Source organism: Bison bison, unplaced genomic scaffold, assembly GCF_000754665.1.
Source record: "Bison bison bison isolate TAMUID 2011002044 unplaced genomic scaffold, Bison_UMD1.0 scf7180017864242, whole genome shotgun sequence".
NCBI lineage: Eukaryota > Metazoa > Chordata > Mammalia > Artiodactyla > Bovidae > Bison > Bison bison.
The window spans coordinates 1,917,073-1,930,191 of record NW_011494814.1 but is presented as its reverse complement, the minus strand read 5'-3'; the positions used below and the strand labels follow the sequence as shown (position 1 = coordinate 1,930,191).

Below are 13,119 nucleotides of genomic sequence, written 5' to 3'. Positions count from 1 at the left end.
GACTGATGCTGAAGCTGAAATTCCAATACTTTGGCTACCTGATGTGAAGAACTGACTCATTTGAAAAGACCCTGATGCTGGGAAAGATTGAAGGCAGGAGGGGAAGGGGACAACAGAGGATGAGATGGTTGGATGTTGTCACTGACTTGATGGACATGAGTTTGACCAAGCTCTGGACATTGGGGAAGGACAAGGAAGCCTGGTGTGCTGTAGTCCATGGGGTCACAAAGAGTCAGAGATGACTGAGTGACTGAACTGAATTGATACCACATGTGCCTTAAAATTGTCTTCATATCCATTATTTTATTTGATCCTCATGACAACTATGAGAAATAGGAAAAGATTTTATTTTGTTTCATTTTGTTTTACTTATTTACTGAGGAATAATTGACATAGAGTAGTATATTAGTTTCAGGTGTACAACATGATTTGCTCTTTGTATATATTGCAAAATGATCACCATAATGGGTCAGTCTTATCACCATGCTGCTGTGCTGTGCCTAGTCACTCAGTCATGTCTGACTCTTTGGGACCCCATGGACTGCAGCCCACCAGGCTCCTCTGTCCATGGGATTCTCCAGGCAAGAACACTGGAGTGGGTTGCCATCCCCTCCTCCAGGGGAATCTTCCCAACCCAGGGATTGAACCCAGGTCTTCCACATTGCAGGTGGATTCTTTACTGTCTGAGCCACCCAGGAAGCCCACTTATCACCATACTTAGTTACAAAACTTTTTTTCTTGTTTTGAGAACCTGTAAGATCTATTCTCTTAGCAACTTTCAGATAGGCAATACAGTATTATTAACTATGGTCTCCATGCTGTACATCTCATCCCCATGAATTATTTATTATTTAACTGTAAATTTGTACCTTTTGACTCCCTTCATGGATATTTCCCCAACACCCGCCCTGTGCCTCTGGCAACCATCCATCTATTCTCTGTATCTGAGAGCTTCTTTTTTTCTTGCAGAACATATGGTATTTATGTTTCTCTGAATTCTTTAACATAGCATACTGCCCCCAAAGTTCATGCATGTTGTTGCAAATGGCAAGATTTTTTATGACTGAATAATATGCCATTGTGTGTGTATCACATTGTATCTATCTGCTCATCCATCACTGGACACTTAGGTTGTTCCCACATCCTGGCTATTGTAAACAATGCTTCATTGAACATGAGGGTGTGTATAGCTTTTTGAATCGATGTTTTCATTCTCTTCAGGTAAGTACTCAGAAGTAGAATTGCTGGATCATATGGTGGTTCAATTTTTAATTTTTTGAGGAACCTCCATACTGTTTTCCATAGTGGCAGTGCCAGTTTACATTCCCACCATGAGTGCACAAGAGTTCCCTTTCCTCCACATCCTTGCAGGCGCTTGTTACCTCTTGTCTTTGTGGTGGTAGCCATTCTGACAGGTGTGAGGTAATCGCTTATCGTGGTGGTGATTAGCACTTTCCTGATGATCAGTGACAGTATCTTTTCTGTGTACCTGTGCAGATTTTTGTCATATTACTTCTTTGTGCCTCAGTTTCCTCATCTGGGAAATGAAGATAGCAGTAGCTGCTCAAAGAGTTGTTGTATGAGTTAAATACATTAATAAATTTTAGCTCTGATACCCTGTAAGCATGATGAAATGAATGCGGTTTTCATTCACTGTCATTTATATTACAGATAGAGAAAAGAGACTGGGAGGTTAAGAGTCTCAGCCAAGACTCTCAAACCCACTGCCAAGCGGGGGCCCTCACAGTTCAGGGGCAAGAGGATCAAAGGGTGTCTCTGTAAATCCAGAGAGAAGATGACACTCCATCCCCATCACCTCTTCCTGTCATATCTTAGAGTTATTAATACCTTGCTCGAGGCTCATAATGTCTTTTCTTTAAACTGTGTTTTCATTTATTTCCTGTCAAAGCTGTTTTCTTGTTCCCCAAATTAAGAATATATAAAGAAAATATATTTTAGGATGAAATAACATGCAACTCTTTAGTTATGCCTGTTATCTCTGAAAGGTATGAAATACAGTTGTTTGCCAGATAGAGAAAAGGAAAATCATACACCACATGTACACACATATTAGAAGACATACAGGACCTGGAAGAGGGCACATAATTTTTCTTTCGTTTCAGTCTAAAAACCAGCTAGCCCATTCTGTCAAGCCCTTCTCTCTCATCTCCCTCCACATCTCTGATTCCCACCTGTTGGAGACCTGTTTGTTTTTTTTTCTCTCTCTCCCCTTTCTGCATCCTCTTGGCTTCATTCTAGGATGTCATAGGTGGGGCTCCTCAGAGGCTGCTGCTAAGATAAGGGGTCATGTGAAAGTGACGTACTAGGAAGCATTTCCAGGAAAAATTGGTGGGGAGGTAGGATCAGGAAGGGAGGTCTAGGAAAGCATCAGGCAAAGTCCCATGGAGTTGCTCTTGGAGACAGAGGAGTTCAGCCTTCAGAGTTGTCCTCATCAGGAAGGGATGGACAAGGAGCTGGAGGAGTTCCCACCTGTGATCAAGGGCTGTCCTGCCCCCCTCCCTCACCAGGACAGAAATGCCCCCGTCACTTCCAGCTGTCTGAGTGCAGGCCTGAGAAGTGGAAAGCAGGTGCTGGCTTTGAAAATGAAGGCACAGCTGGAGCGGGTGTGTATGAAGATAGTAGATCTGAGGAAAGACTCCATCCTGTAAGAGGCCGCGTGAAGCCCCTGCTGCGCAGGGCTAAGGAGGCCTTAAATTCTTCTGAGTGGAAAGTCTGCAAAACAAACACACCTTTCTGTTGTTCGTGTGCATGGTCTCTGGACAAAGTTTTGACATGTCATGCTACTCAGGGTCTGTTTTTTCATTTGTTTTAATAAATTCAGAGAAGGGAAAGAAATGACATGGATGAAGTGGGGAGAAACTCTCACCAGTTTTCAAACATATTTTAGTTTCATGTTATTGGTTTTTAAACAAAATTCAGAGACACCATGGGGTCTCGGCGGACCTTTGAAGGATTCTTGATTCAGTGTCAGGTGCCCCTATAATCTCAGGCTCATCCTACATCTTTATTGTTTACTTCATCTGCCTTACTCTTCCCCTTTCTGTCCAAAATTGGCCTTGGTTTATTTCCTTCTCCTTTTTTCTCCTTTGAATGCTATGGCTTCAACAGTAAGGGGAAGATGCTGAGAAAGGTGGGTTGAATACCCAGTCTGGATCCTTTTGGAAATCAGTGCTCTATTTGAGGTGATAAGAGAGTTGGGGGCTAGCCCCCAGTGGCAGGAATGAAAGGGGCACAGGGAGGGATGGAGAGAGCATGCTTTCTGGACTCTACGTGTCAGAAGGTGATTTCAGAAACATTCTTCCTAATGAGGGAAGATGGGTTTCTGGCCTGCAGGTGGAGGGGCCAGTGCTTGGTGGGGGCAGGGTGCTGGCAGCTTGCACCTGTGGCAGGGAACTGGGCCACTCACCTTCACTGTCTCTTGGCAGAAAGGCAAGGTGCTTCCTAATGGAGACTGATGAAGCCGGAACGCAGATAATGAACTGAAACAGGATTCCTCACTGAAATGAAAGTCAGGGCTGGCGATAATGAACACAGTTGTCTCTATTGAGCCCAGAAGCTCCACTCTACGTGGAACTTTGTGAAATGAGGTCTTCCTTGTAAAACAACAGGTTGTGAGGAGTGGAACCTATGTTTAAATTGCTGTTAAACTGAGCTAAGCAAAGTCAAGAAATAGCCTTCCAACTCAAGAGATTAATCCTGCAAGCAAGGTGCTCAAAAATGTCCAAGAGGCTTGAAGTCCTTCTTGAATCTTTTGGCAACCTGTGAAAGGAAAATGTTGTAAAATTTCTCCTGCCAAGAAGGAGCTTAAGCATCTCAAGGGCAACCTGAAGCTATTGTCCAAGGTTGTTTCTCTGAATGGACAGTCTCAAGTCAGGAACTTGTGATATTGTGAGTGAACAAAAGAAGATAAGAATACTCAGATTCAAGCATTTTGAAACTCTGGAGAAATGTTTCCCTGGGCTGGGGAGTATCACCAAAATATCCCAGACTTTGGGACACAGTAAAGAAGGAACTGAAGGAATGTTTATTCCATAATAAGGTCAGATAATAAGTTTACTGATCCTGTACTCCCAGTGTGAATCTCAACATTGCTAGCTTTTCTGCTGTGCTGGATGAAAAGAGTGGGGTCTGGATCGAAGAGATGTGCTCTTTGAGGTAGGATAATTATTGATTTTCAAACTTCTGGTTATCTGTATAGCATTTGATATTAGCATTGTTGTTCACCAAAGTTTTAACTCATGTGCTCCATGATTGCCAATGGTATACCGAGTCTGTACTTCATGAAATTTTGGGTAGGTTGGATTTTTTAAATCAGCATAACTTTTATGATTGAAGGCAGTAATAACACCAGTCATCTATAAATCACTTCCACAGTTTACAGAGCATTTTAGTATTACAGGCTTAGTCACTCAGTGTTTGACTCTTTGTGACCCCATGGACTATAGCCTACCAGGTTCCTCAGTCCATGAAATCTTCCAGGCAAGAATACTGGAGTGGGTTACCATGCCCTCCTCCAGGGGACCTTGCCAACTCAGGTACTGAACCCACGTCTCTTGTGTCTCTGGCATTGGCAGGTAGAGTCTTTACCACTGCGCTACCTGGTTTCAATTGCCACAACATCTTTTGAGGAAGTATTGTCATCTCCATTTTCCAGACACAGGAACTGGGACTCAAGAGGGTTCAGGGGCACACTCAACCTTCCACTGCTTCTTGGCTTGTGTTCATAAGTCAGTTCTCCCTACTGCAAATCATATTCTTTTTTAAAATTCAGCACTCACTAATTAAATCAATTCCCCTGTAGAATTAACCTGGCTTATTATGCCATGGTTATTAATTTTTCTTTTTAATGTGTATGGTGTCAACAAACATTTCTTTATATTTATCAAATTACTGTAAAGTGGGATATACCTGCAGTGGGTCAACATTGAATGAGTGTCAACTAAGACAGAAAGAAGGATTATTTCCCCCATGTTGTGGGTAAGGAAATGAAACAACAATAAGGTTAAGTGAATTTCCTAAAGTCTTGGTGAAATGGTAGTATCAGTGCTGAGTATTTTAAGCTTCCTGGTTAGCCCATAAAACACCCCTATATTTTCTATTCTTGCTTTGATAGACCAACTATTGGCGATACCCATAAGAACACTTCCAGTAGAAGCAAATTGTGTGACCTTACACAATACCCAAGACAGATCCATAGGTCTGTGCTTTGAAGTGTGCATGGTTTGGCAGTACAGTTTTAAGAAAAAGAATACAAATAGTAAGAGGCTCTGAAGATTAAGCTTCATGAACTTCATAGTAAATCCACCTCTGCCAATAGCTGGCAAGAATGCTCCAGACTCTCACCACACTTCAGGTCCCAGAGTTACACTGGATTTTTGTCTTCCTTCGTTAGTGAGCACGCAGCCTGGAAAGGTGAAGTGAAGCCCAAGTTGAGGACAAAGATATTGAGAGAAGCTGGGCATTTGAAAAGCATTCAGGTCTCCAAGGGCTTCCCAGGTGGTACTAGTGGTAAAGAACCCATCTGCTAATGCAGGACATTTAAGAGACATAGGTTTGATCCCTGGATCAGAAAGATCCCCTGGAGAAAGAGACAGCAACCCACTCCAATATTCTTGCCTGGAGAATCCCCATGAACAGAGGAGCCTGGCAGAATAAAGTCCATGGCGTCACACAGAGTTGGACACGACTGAAGTGACTTAGCACTGCAGCACAGGTCTCCAAGGCCAGATAAATTACTTTCCAGGGAACCAAAATAATTGCAGGTAGGATCAAGGAACAACTTTTTAATAGTTTCTGCATAAGTTATGAAGAAATGACTAGCCACAAGTCAGAGGGGCAAATTGGACCCCAAATTTCAGAGGTGGACTCTGCAAACTACAGGCTGGTAATCTCAACGTTAGCCACCAGCAAATTTCTCGAATGGGTTATCTAACAAATAGTTTGTTAAAATATAGAAAGGGGAGACATGGTTACCAGGTTCTAAGATGGATTCAGTAAAAAAAAAATAACAAATCAAGTTCATTTCCACTTTTTTTAAGCGAAATGTTAAGCCTAAAGATCAGGGGAATATGTTTGGATTTCAGAAGGCTATTTGATGGGCTCTTTCATGAAACCTTTTCAAGCAAGTTGGAGAAATGTGGCTCGAACCATGGAATAGTTAAATAGTTTGGTTTGGTTGACTGATAGAGTGAGATGAATTAGTGCCGAAGTGAAAGAATTGCCCATTTCTTTTCAGCTCTTGTTCAGTAAGGATACAAAGATGAATAAGACAGGGCTCCTGCCTTCAAGACTTCAGCAGAGAAAAATGATATATAAGGAACTAGCTATGATCATTCTGGAGAGGGCTGTACCAGGGTTATAGCCAGGAAATGGAATGACTGAGTAGAATCACTGGGGTGGGGTGTTGGGAAAGAGAACTTGATTGCAGTTAGCAATGTCAGCTGATACAGAGGCCGTCTTACAAAGTAGTGAGGATTTCAACTAGAGAGGAGATAACTTGGGGAAGGACACTGAACCAAATAAGTTTCAGGTTCCTTTCAAAGGCTAAGGTTCCGAGTTTGTTCATGGTTAAATCACAACGGCTGGTTTCAACACAGCCAAGCTTGGCTACTGCTCTGAGCCTGCATCTCCACAGCCAGACCATGGGGCAGGGAAAGCAGAACTGCTGAGAAGGGTACCAGAGTCAGCCTGGAAACCACAACCGCGCTAGGAGCACAAGACGGGGAAGGAAAGCTTGTTAGCTTGTTCAAATTACTGGGAACCTCATGAATGAGAATGTCTTTGGCTATTTAAAAAAAACTACAAGCTAAAGGGTCAGGGAATTAAAGGAGCCTTGTGGTCTAGCAAATGAAAGCTGGCGATTTGGATGTGAGACCCTCTACTCAGAGAGATTGAATTTATGTCTCAGGAGTGCTGAGAACCTCCACATTCTTCTCATTTCAAAGCTTTTTCATGTCATTAAAAAGACTGATTCTGCTTTTCTAGAGAATAATGTGGGTTGTTTATTAATGTTCATAGGAAATATTTCTACAATGCCACCTCAGGGTCTGAAACCAACCTGACTGGATGAGGCACATCTAAAGTCTAAAAATCCTAATAATGTCAGCTGTGTTTCCTGTGCAGAGCACGCTTTAAAATGAAATATTAAGTCACTGAGTCATCTAAGTACCTGGAAACGATTCACATCAGACTGGGAAGAATTTATTAGAAAAAACACATCACAGTTCCCCAGCACAAGAGCCACTGCTCGCCATACACAGCTGTCGGCAGCAAAGTTCTCTTAGGTTCTCTCGCAGGCAGGTGTCCTGCCCTACATCTAAATTCTGACCGGGAATCTCCTCCGTAACTCAAAGTCACTGTAACAAGATAGCCACCCCGCCTCAAAATCCTTTATACTGTCTCTCCCGTGGGGTTCACCCTTTCTCAGATTGGCACCCTCCTCCGAGGACAAAAACTGGGCATGTGGTGTGAGCGGAGCCCTTTTCACCAGGCAGCCCCTAATTACGCACGGCCTTTCTCCAGCGCGCTCAGCGGCAAAGACCAGCCAGACAATGAACCCATGTTCAAGGCTCCGGATAATGCCGGCCATTTAATGTGGTTGAATATCGCAGCCAGGGCCTTCCTGTTTCCAAACCAGTCAATAGAGGTGTGGGGCCCTGACTGTGTTTCCCAGCCTTTTGCCATCCCGTGGAAGACAAAGAGGAGTTTGATGTCTGTGCCCTGAATACTTAGCATGAGAGGCTGAGGTCCAGCCATCTCCCTGTAAGGTAGAAGAAGGCTGTGGTGCTTGGACAGATTGGGTAGAGTCCAGTTTTCTAGGCAGCACCGCTCGCTCTGTTCACAGGTCCACAGAGAGAAGGGTCTCAGTGTGACTGGAAGGATCTTCTGTCACAAAATAGTACCTATTTTCCCACATAAGCACACAAACATCCTACCTGATTTCTTTCAGCATCAAAAATATTAGTTGACTATAACCATCCGTTTTCGTACCCTGGCACTCCGTGTTTTATTTGTAGAACCGCTTGTGCTCTTTGAAAATTTAATGAAACAATATTAAATAAATAATCCAGAAGTAGCATAATCAAATGCCAGTACATCCAGGCTGGGACCCTGTTCTGAGAAATTGGCTATGTGTAAAGCTCACCTTTTCCTGTTCAAGGAACTACCCTGCTAGTCTGAACATGTGAAAATCTAGCTGGGATGGACCCTGACCCTTTGACTCTCAGCAATAGAAAGAGAATGCAGATCTGTACATAGCAGTCTCTTCATTTTATCCATAATAGCTTCACAGTCAGATTATTCCTACATTTTGGATGAAAAAGGAATGCTATGTATAGCAATAAACTGAGGGGAACCAGTGGGCTGGACTGTTATGTAAGAGAGAGGGATCCTTCCCTCTCCCATCCGCCTTCCTCCCCACCCTCTGTTTGTAAGAAATACTATCCCAAACATCTCAGACAGCTGAGAATGAAAAGCTACTATGAAATATATACTCTCTTGCTCCTCCCCAGACCATATCTGGCAAGCACACAGGACTTGTGTGTTCTTGGCTAAGAATACATAGATGGATGGATAGATCAATAGATACAGACAGATAATTATATTATCATTTAATCACTAGTGATAGCATAGAGGCTGTTCAAGTAAATAAGAGAAAACCCATTTCTAGAAACAATCAGGCTACATTAAACCTTTCAGTTCTTTTAAAATTCTTCTTTCATTATTCTTTCATATTCTTCTCTCATTCTCCCTAGTACCCATTACCAGCTAACTCAAGGTCTTACTTTAAGAAACAGCAACCCTGGGGAGCTTTCCATGGTCTCCTGAGACTGGGTTGGTTGCCCTCATTCTTAGCATACTCTTTGTTCTCTATCAGAGCATCATCATGCCAGCCTGTGTGGTAACTGTGCATTTAACTATGCTTCCCTGTCGTCTATTAATTCCCCATCTTTCTTACCTTGTAGTCTCCAGTGATCATGACACTGCGGTCATGAAACATAGTAGGTATTCAGTGGGCATTTGTCAAATGAATGGCCTCACTATAATTCAAGGTCACCCTACTTTGTAGAGCCAGCCAGTTTGAATTGGGACCCTTTTATGTGTGAACACCATGCTCTGTCCTGGTTCTCCTGAGGTCACTGAAGGATATGAGCAGTGGCCCTGCTCCCAGATCCCTTGCAGACGAGCTAGACAAATGAGACAATCAGAAACTCATCAAGAGCCATGTCGAGCTGCTGATTTCAGCTGAAACTTGGAAGAATGAGAGAGCACGGAGGCCGAGGAAGTCCTGTAAGGCAAGGAGTGAAGGGGACTGCAGCTGGGCTGGAAGGAGGGGGAGAGTTTGATTAGGTGGAGAGGGTGAGAAGGGTGTGGAAAGGAGGAATAAGAGCTGCAAGTAGGGATGAGCCTGGCCTGAACAGGGAACAGGGAGGTGGAGGCTTAACTGGAGCAGAAAGTCCAGATTCTCCACGAGCTGGAGAAGCTAGAGCTGGGTTATGAGGATCTGGAAGGCTAGGGGGAGGGGTCTGGGCTCCAGACACTGCGTGATAGGTTAACAGTGTAAAACTAGGAGTAAGGGAATTTCATGATTTTTTTTTAAGTCATTAAAGAAGAAAGTCCTAAAATAAGAAAGTCTATGGTCATGGGAAGGAAGACCTGAGAGCTGGGTTGAGAAGGCTGCACTGTAGCCATTGCAGTTATCCAAGAATGAGATGACATGGCCTGGGTTAGGGTGACACAGGAATGAAGAGGGGGAAAAGAGGAACTGGTAAAACATTTTGGAGAAAGAAACAGCAGGCTGGCCTTAGCTGGAGACACTGATGCTTTTCACAAGCCTGAGGTCTTATTTTTCTGAAGGTACAAGTGGGCCCCAGTGGCCAGGGACCAGATGGCCAGTGAGGAGGAAGGAGATGGCTTTGGAGTCTTCATGCTGTCCTGATGCCCCTTATATAGATTGCAGGTCAACCTTCCCTTCCCCAGGGTGTCCCCCCGTATAACTTTTGCTCACTCCTCCTGCCAAACTCTGCAGGGTAACCTCCTCCTGTTGGCACCATGGTTCTGTCTTCCAGGTGGTTCCAGGGCAGCTGCCTGTGGGGCTTCAATTCCCTCCCCAGTGAAGCACCCAGGCTGTACTGGGGCCTCAGCAGAGGGCAGGACCATACCAGGGGTGGCTGAGAAAAAGTTTGGTTTTTAAAATATTCCAGCCTTTTTTTTTTTTTTCATTTAACATTGTATTGATTTTTAAAAATATTTGTTTATTTGGCAGCACTGGGTCTTAGCTGAGACATGCAGGATCTAGTTCCCTGATCAGGGATCAAACCCAGGACCCCTGAACTGGAAGGTTGGAGTCAGCCAACCTTCAGTTGGTGGAGTCAGCCACCAGGGAAGTCCCTTCCCTTCACTTGTGAAACAAATCTGTCCCTCCTTGTCCTCCTGTCACCCCTAACATGGGGGCAGAAGCAGTTTGCTCCATCAAATTGTACACCACTAGCATCTTCTGCACAGGCAGCAGATTTTGGGGTTCAAGCAGCTTATAGCTCAAGCATGTCTTCCAGGCAGACTCAGTTATTCTGTACCTGGCCCTGGCACAGAATTAACGCTGTTTCCTTCCTCTTTCAGTGAACTGCCTGCTCTTCTGGACTCAGGCTTTGGGGTAACAGACTTTGCCAGGTGACCCGACTTGTTAGCTTAGCCCCTTGGGGCTCTTGGAAAACTAGGCCATTTTCTGTCTTTGTCTCAGATCCAGCCCCAGGGCGTTCCTTGAGTTAGGCCGAGACTTCTGCATGAACCCCACAACCTCTGTAGAAGGCTTGAGCCAGACCACAGATCTCAGCCGTCTGTCGGGGCTCCTCCCAGTCCCCCTTCTTGTCTTCCTTAGATGACCTCACACTCTTTCACCACCCTGTCCTTCCTACACTCCAGCTCAGCCGTGACTAATGGCTTATATTAGGTCTATCAACACCAACCACCCAGTAATGACCACATGAAATACAGTGTTGACAAGGATTCTAAAGTTAAGCCTCAGTTTGGTGGGAAAGAATAGCCTAAACTTGATTAGCGGTGTCTGTCATGGGCTCGGGAGGAAGGGGGTAGACACACATGTGTGGTACTCGCTGTCTCTGCACCAGCATTTTAAGAGCTTGTTTCCCTGGCCTTACATCAATTGTTTGGTTTTGTTTTTTAAATCTTCATTCAGCTCACATATTTTCCTCTTGGATGTGCAGTGCCATTTTTCCCCCTGATAAGAGTAGCACATTTAAAAGCACACATTTATATTTTATCATAATTGCCCTCCTCAATGCAGTGAGTCTTGGAGAAGGGGTATTCTTTGCCACTGAGTTCTGTGGAAAGTTTTGCTCCTTTGTATTTCCCTCCTATTTCCTTGAGAAGTTGGAAAAAAAAAATGAGAGCATATATTTTATGGAGTCAGGTACTAGAAATTCACTTACTCACTAAATAAGTCTTTATTGAGTGGTTGTTATGTGCCAGAACTTCTAGGCACTGGGATACAAAAATGAAAATGACACCAACTGTCTGCGAGAAGCTCACATTCTGGCTTAGGAAAGCCACGTTAACAGTTGTCTGTAAATGTGACACAGAGCCTCGCCACCTCTTCTAAGGGAAGCCACCATGATGTGCCCGGAACTGGAGATTTGTCCTCACCAACTTTCATTTTCAAAATAGGCTAAGCTGTTGAAGGAAGAACTGACCTCCTCCAGATTGTTATCTGCCAGTGAGTCTCAGTTCCCAGTGTCAGAGTTCCCATGGCACCTTTAAAATACTCTCAGGCAAGAACTGCTGCTGCACTGGGCTAAGAAATCTGACTGAGGTAGCAACAAGCTATTTGGCAATAGTCCTCAGAACTACCTTTTCAGCCTGCACAGACTCCTGTGTTCTGGAGTTGGCTGCCCACCCTGGATCCTGAATCAGCTCTGCCTTGGGCTTCAGATCTTTGGGCTATCCCCACTTCTCCCAGCGTAATCTCAAACCCTGGGGCTTCAGATTCCAGGCTGCATCCTAAAGTAGGTCTTGGTGCTTCTGCATGTGAAGTCGCTTGGCTGACACCACTGCTCATCTTCAGTGCTGCCTTTTCAGACTAAGCCCAACCCCCCATCACTGACCTACCATGCCCCATTTCCGCTAACAGTCATTGCACCAGAATGGGTCGCCTCCATTGCTGCTAAATGGTGCTAGAGCATGGCGAAAGGCCTGTGTTAGTTTGGCGATGTCCAGGTATTTCACATTTGCTCTCATTGTGATTCTGGGCTGAATTTCAGTGTTCATCAGCATGTTTGGCAATCCAGAGACTCAGCCTTGGCCTGGAGAAGGCTAAAGCCATCTGTTCTTTTAAGTGATAGAAAGGATGAGGCTGGATTAGTTAGAACCAGGATAACACAGGGGATGCTTTCTGAAGAACGTGACCTGGGTGGACATTTTGCTTTGTGTGCTTAAGCAGAAATCCATAAAACTGGAATGCAATTGTCAGAAAACTGTTGTCACAGACAGAAACTGAGTCAGTAGTTGCCAGGGGGTGAGGGATAGAGGCTAGGGAAGAATGGTTAACGGATACAGAGTTTTGGAGAGAGGTAGTGAAAAATGTTCTCAAATTAGGTAGTGGTAATAGTTGTAGAACTCTGTGAATACACTGAAACTCATTGAGTTGTATACTTTAAAACAGCGAGTTTCGTGGTTTGTGAAGTGTATCTCAATAAAACTGTTATTAAAAGAAATCTATGACCTATAGCTGGAGAAGGCAATGGCACCCCACTCCAGTACTCTTGCCTGGAAAATCTCATGGGTGGAGGAGCCTGGTAGGCTTCAGCCCATGGGGTCGCAAAGGGTTGGACACGACTGAGCGAATTCACTTTCACTTTTCACTTTCATGCATTGGAGAAGGAAACGGCAACCCACTCCAGTGTTCTTGCCTGGAGAATCCCAGGGACGGAGGAGCCTGGTGGGCTGCTGTCTATGGGGTCGCACAGAGTCGGACACAACTGAAGTGACTTAGCAGCAGCAGCAGCAGCATGACCTATAGCAAAAACAACAACAACTTGGTATACATTTAACAAACACTTGTTTACTATCTACTATATGCATCAA

The 13,119-nt window shown here is 44.3% G+C and overlaps 1 protein-coding gene across 3 annotated transcripts in view; it reads left to right on the top strand.

Annotated features, from left to right (window-relative positions):
• NUBPL (nucleotide binding protein-like) overlaps positions 1 to 13,119 on the top strand; it is a 399,736-nt gene that overhangs the window by 333,918 nt on the left and 52,699 nt on the right. The window contains exon 13 of one of the 3 annotated variants that reach the window (XR_825856.1): positions 3,447 to 3,517. The exons of the other annotated variants lie outside the window; for them this stretch is intronic. The gene's annotated coding sequence lies outside the window, so the exon portion shown is untranslated. Of the gene's footprint in view, positions 1 to 3,446; positions 3,518 to 13,119 lie in introns of those variants that run through there. 3 annotated transcript variants of the gene reach the window in all.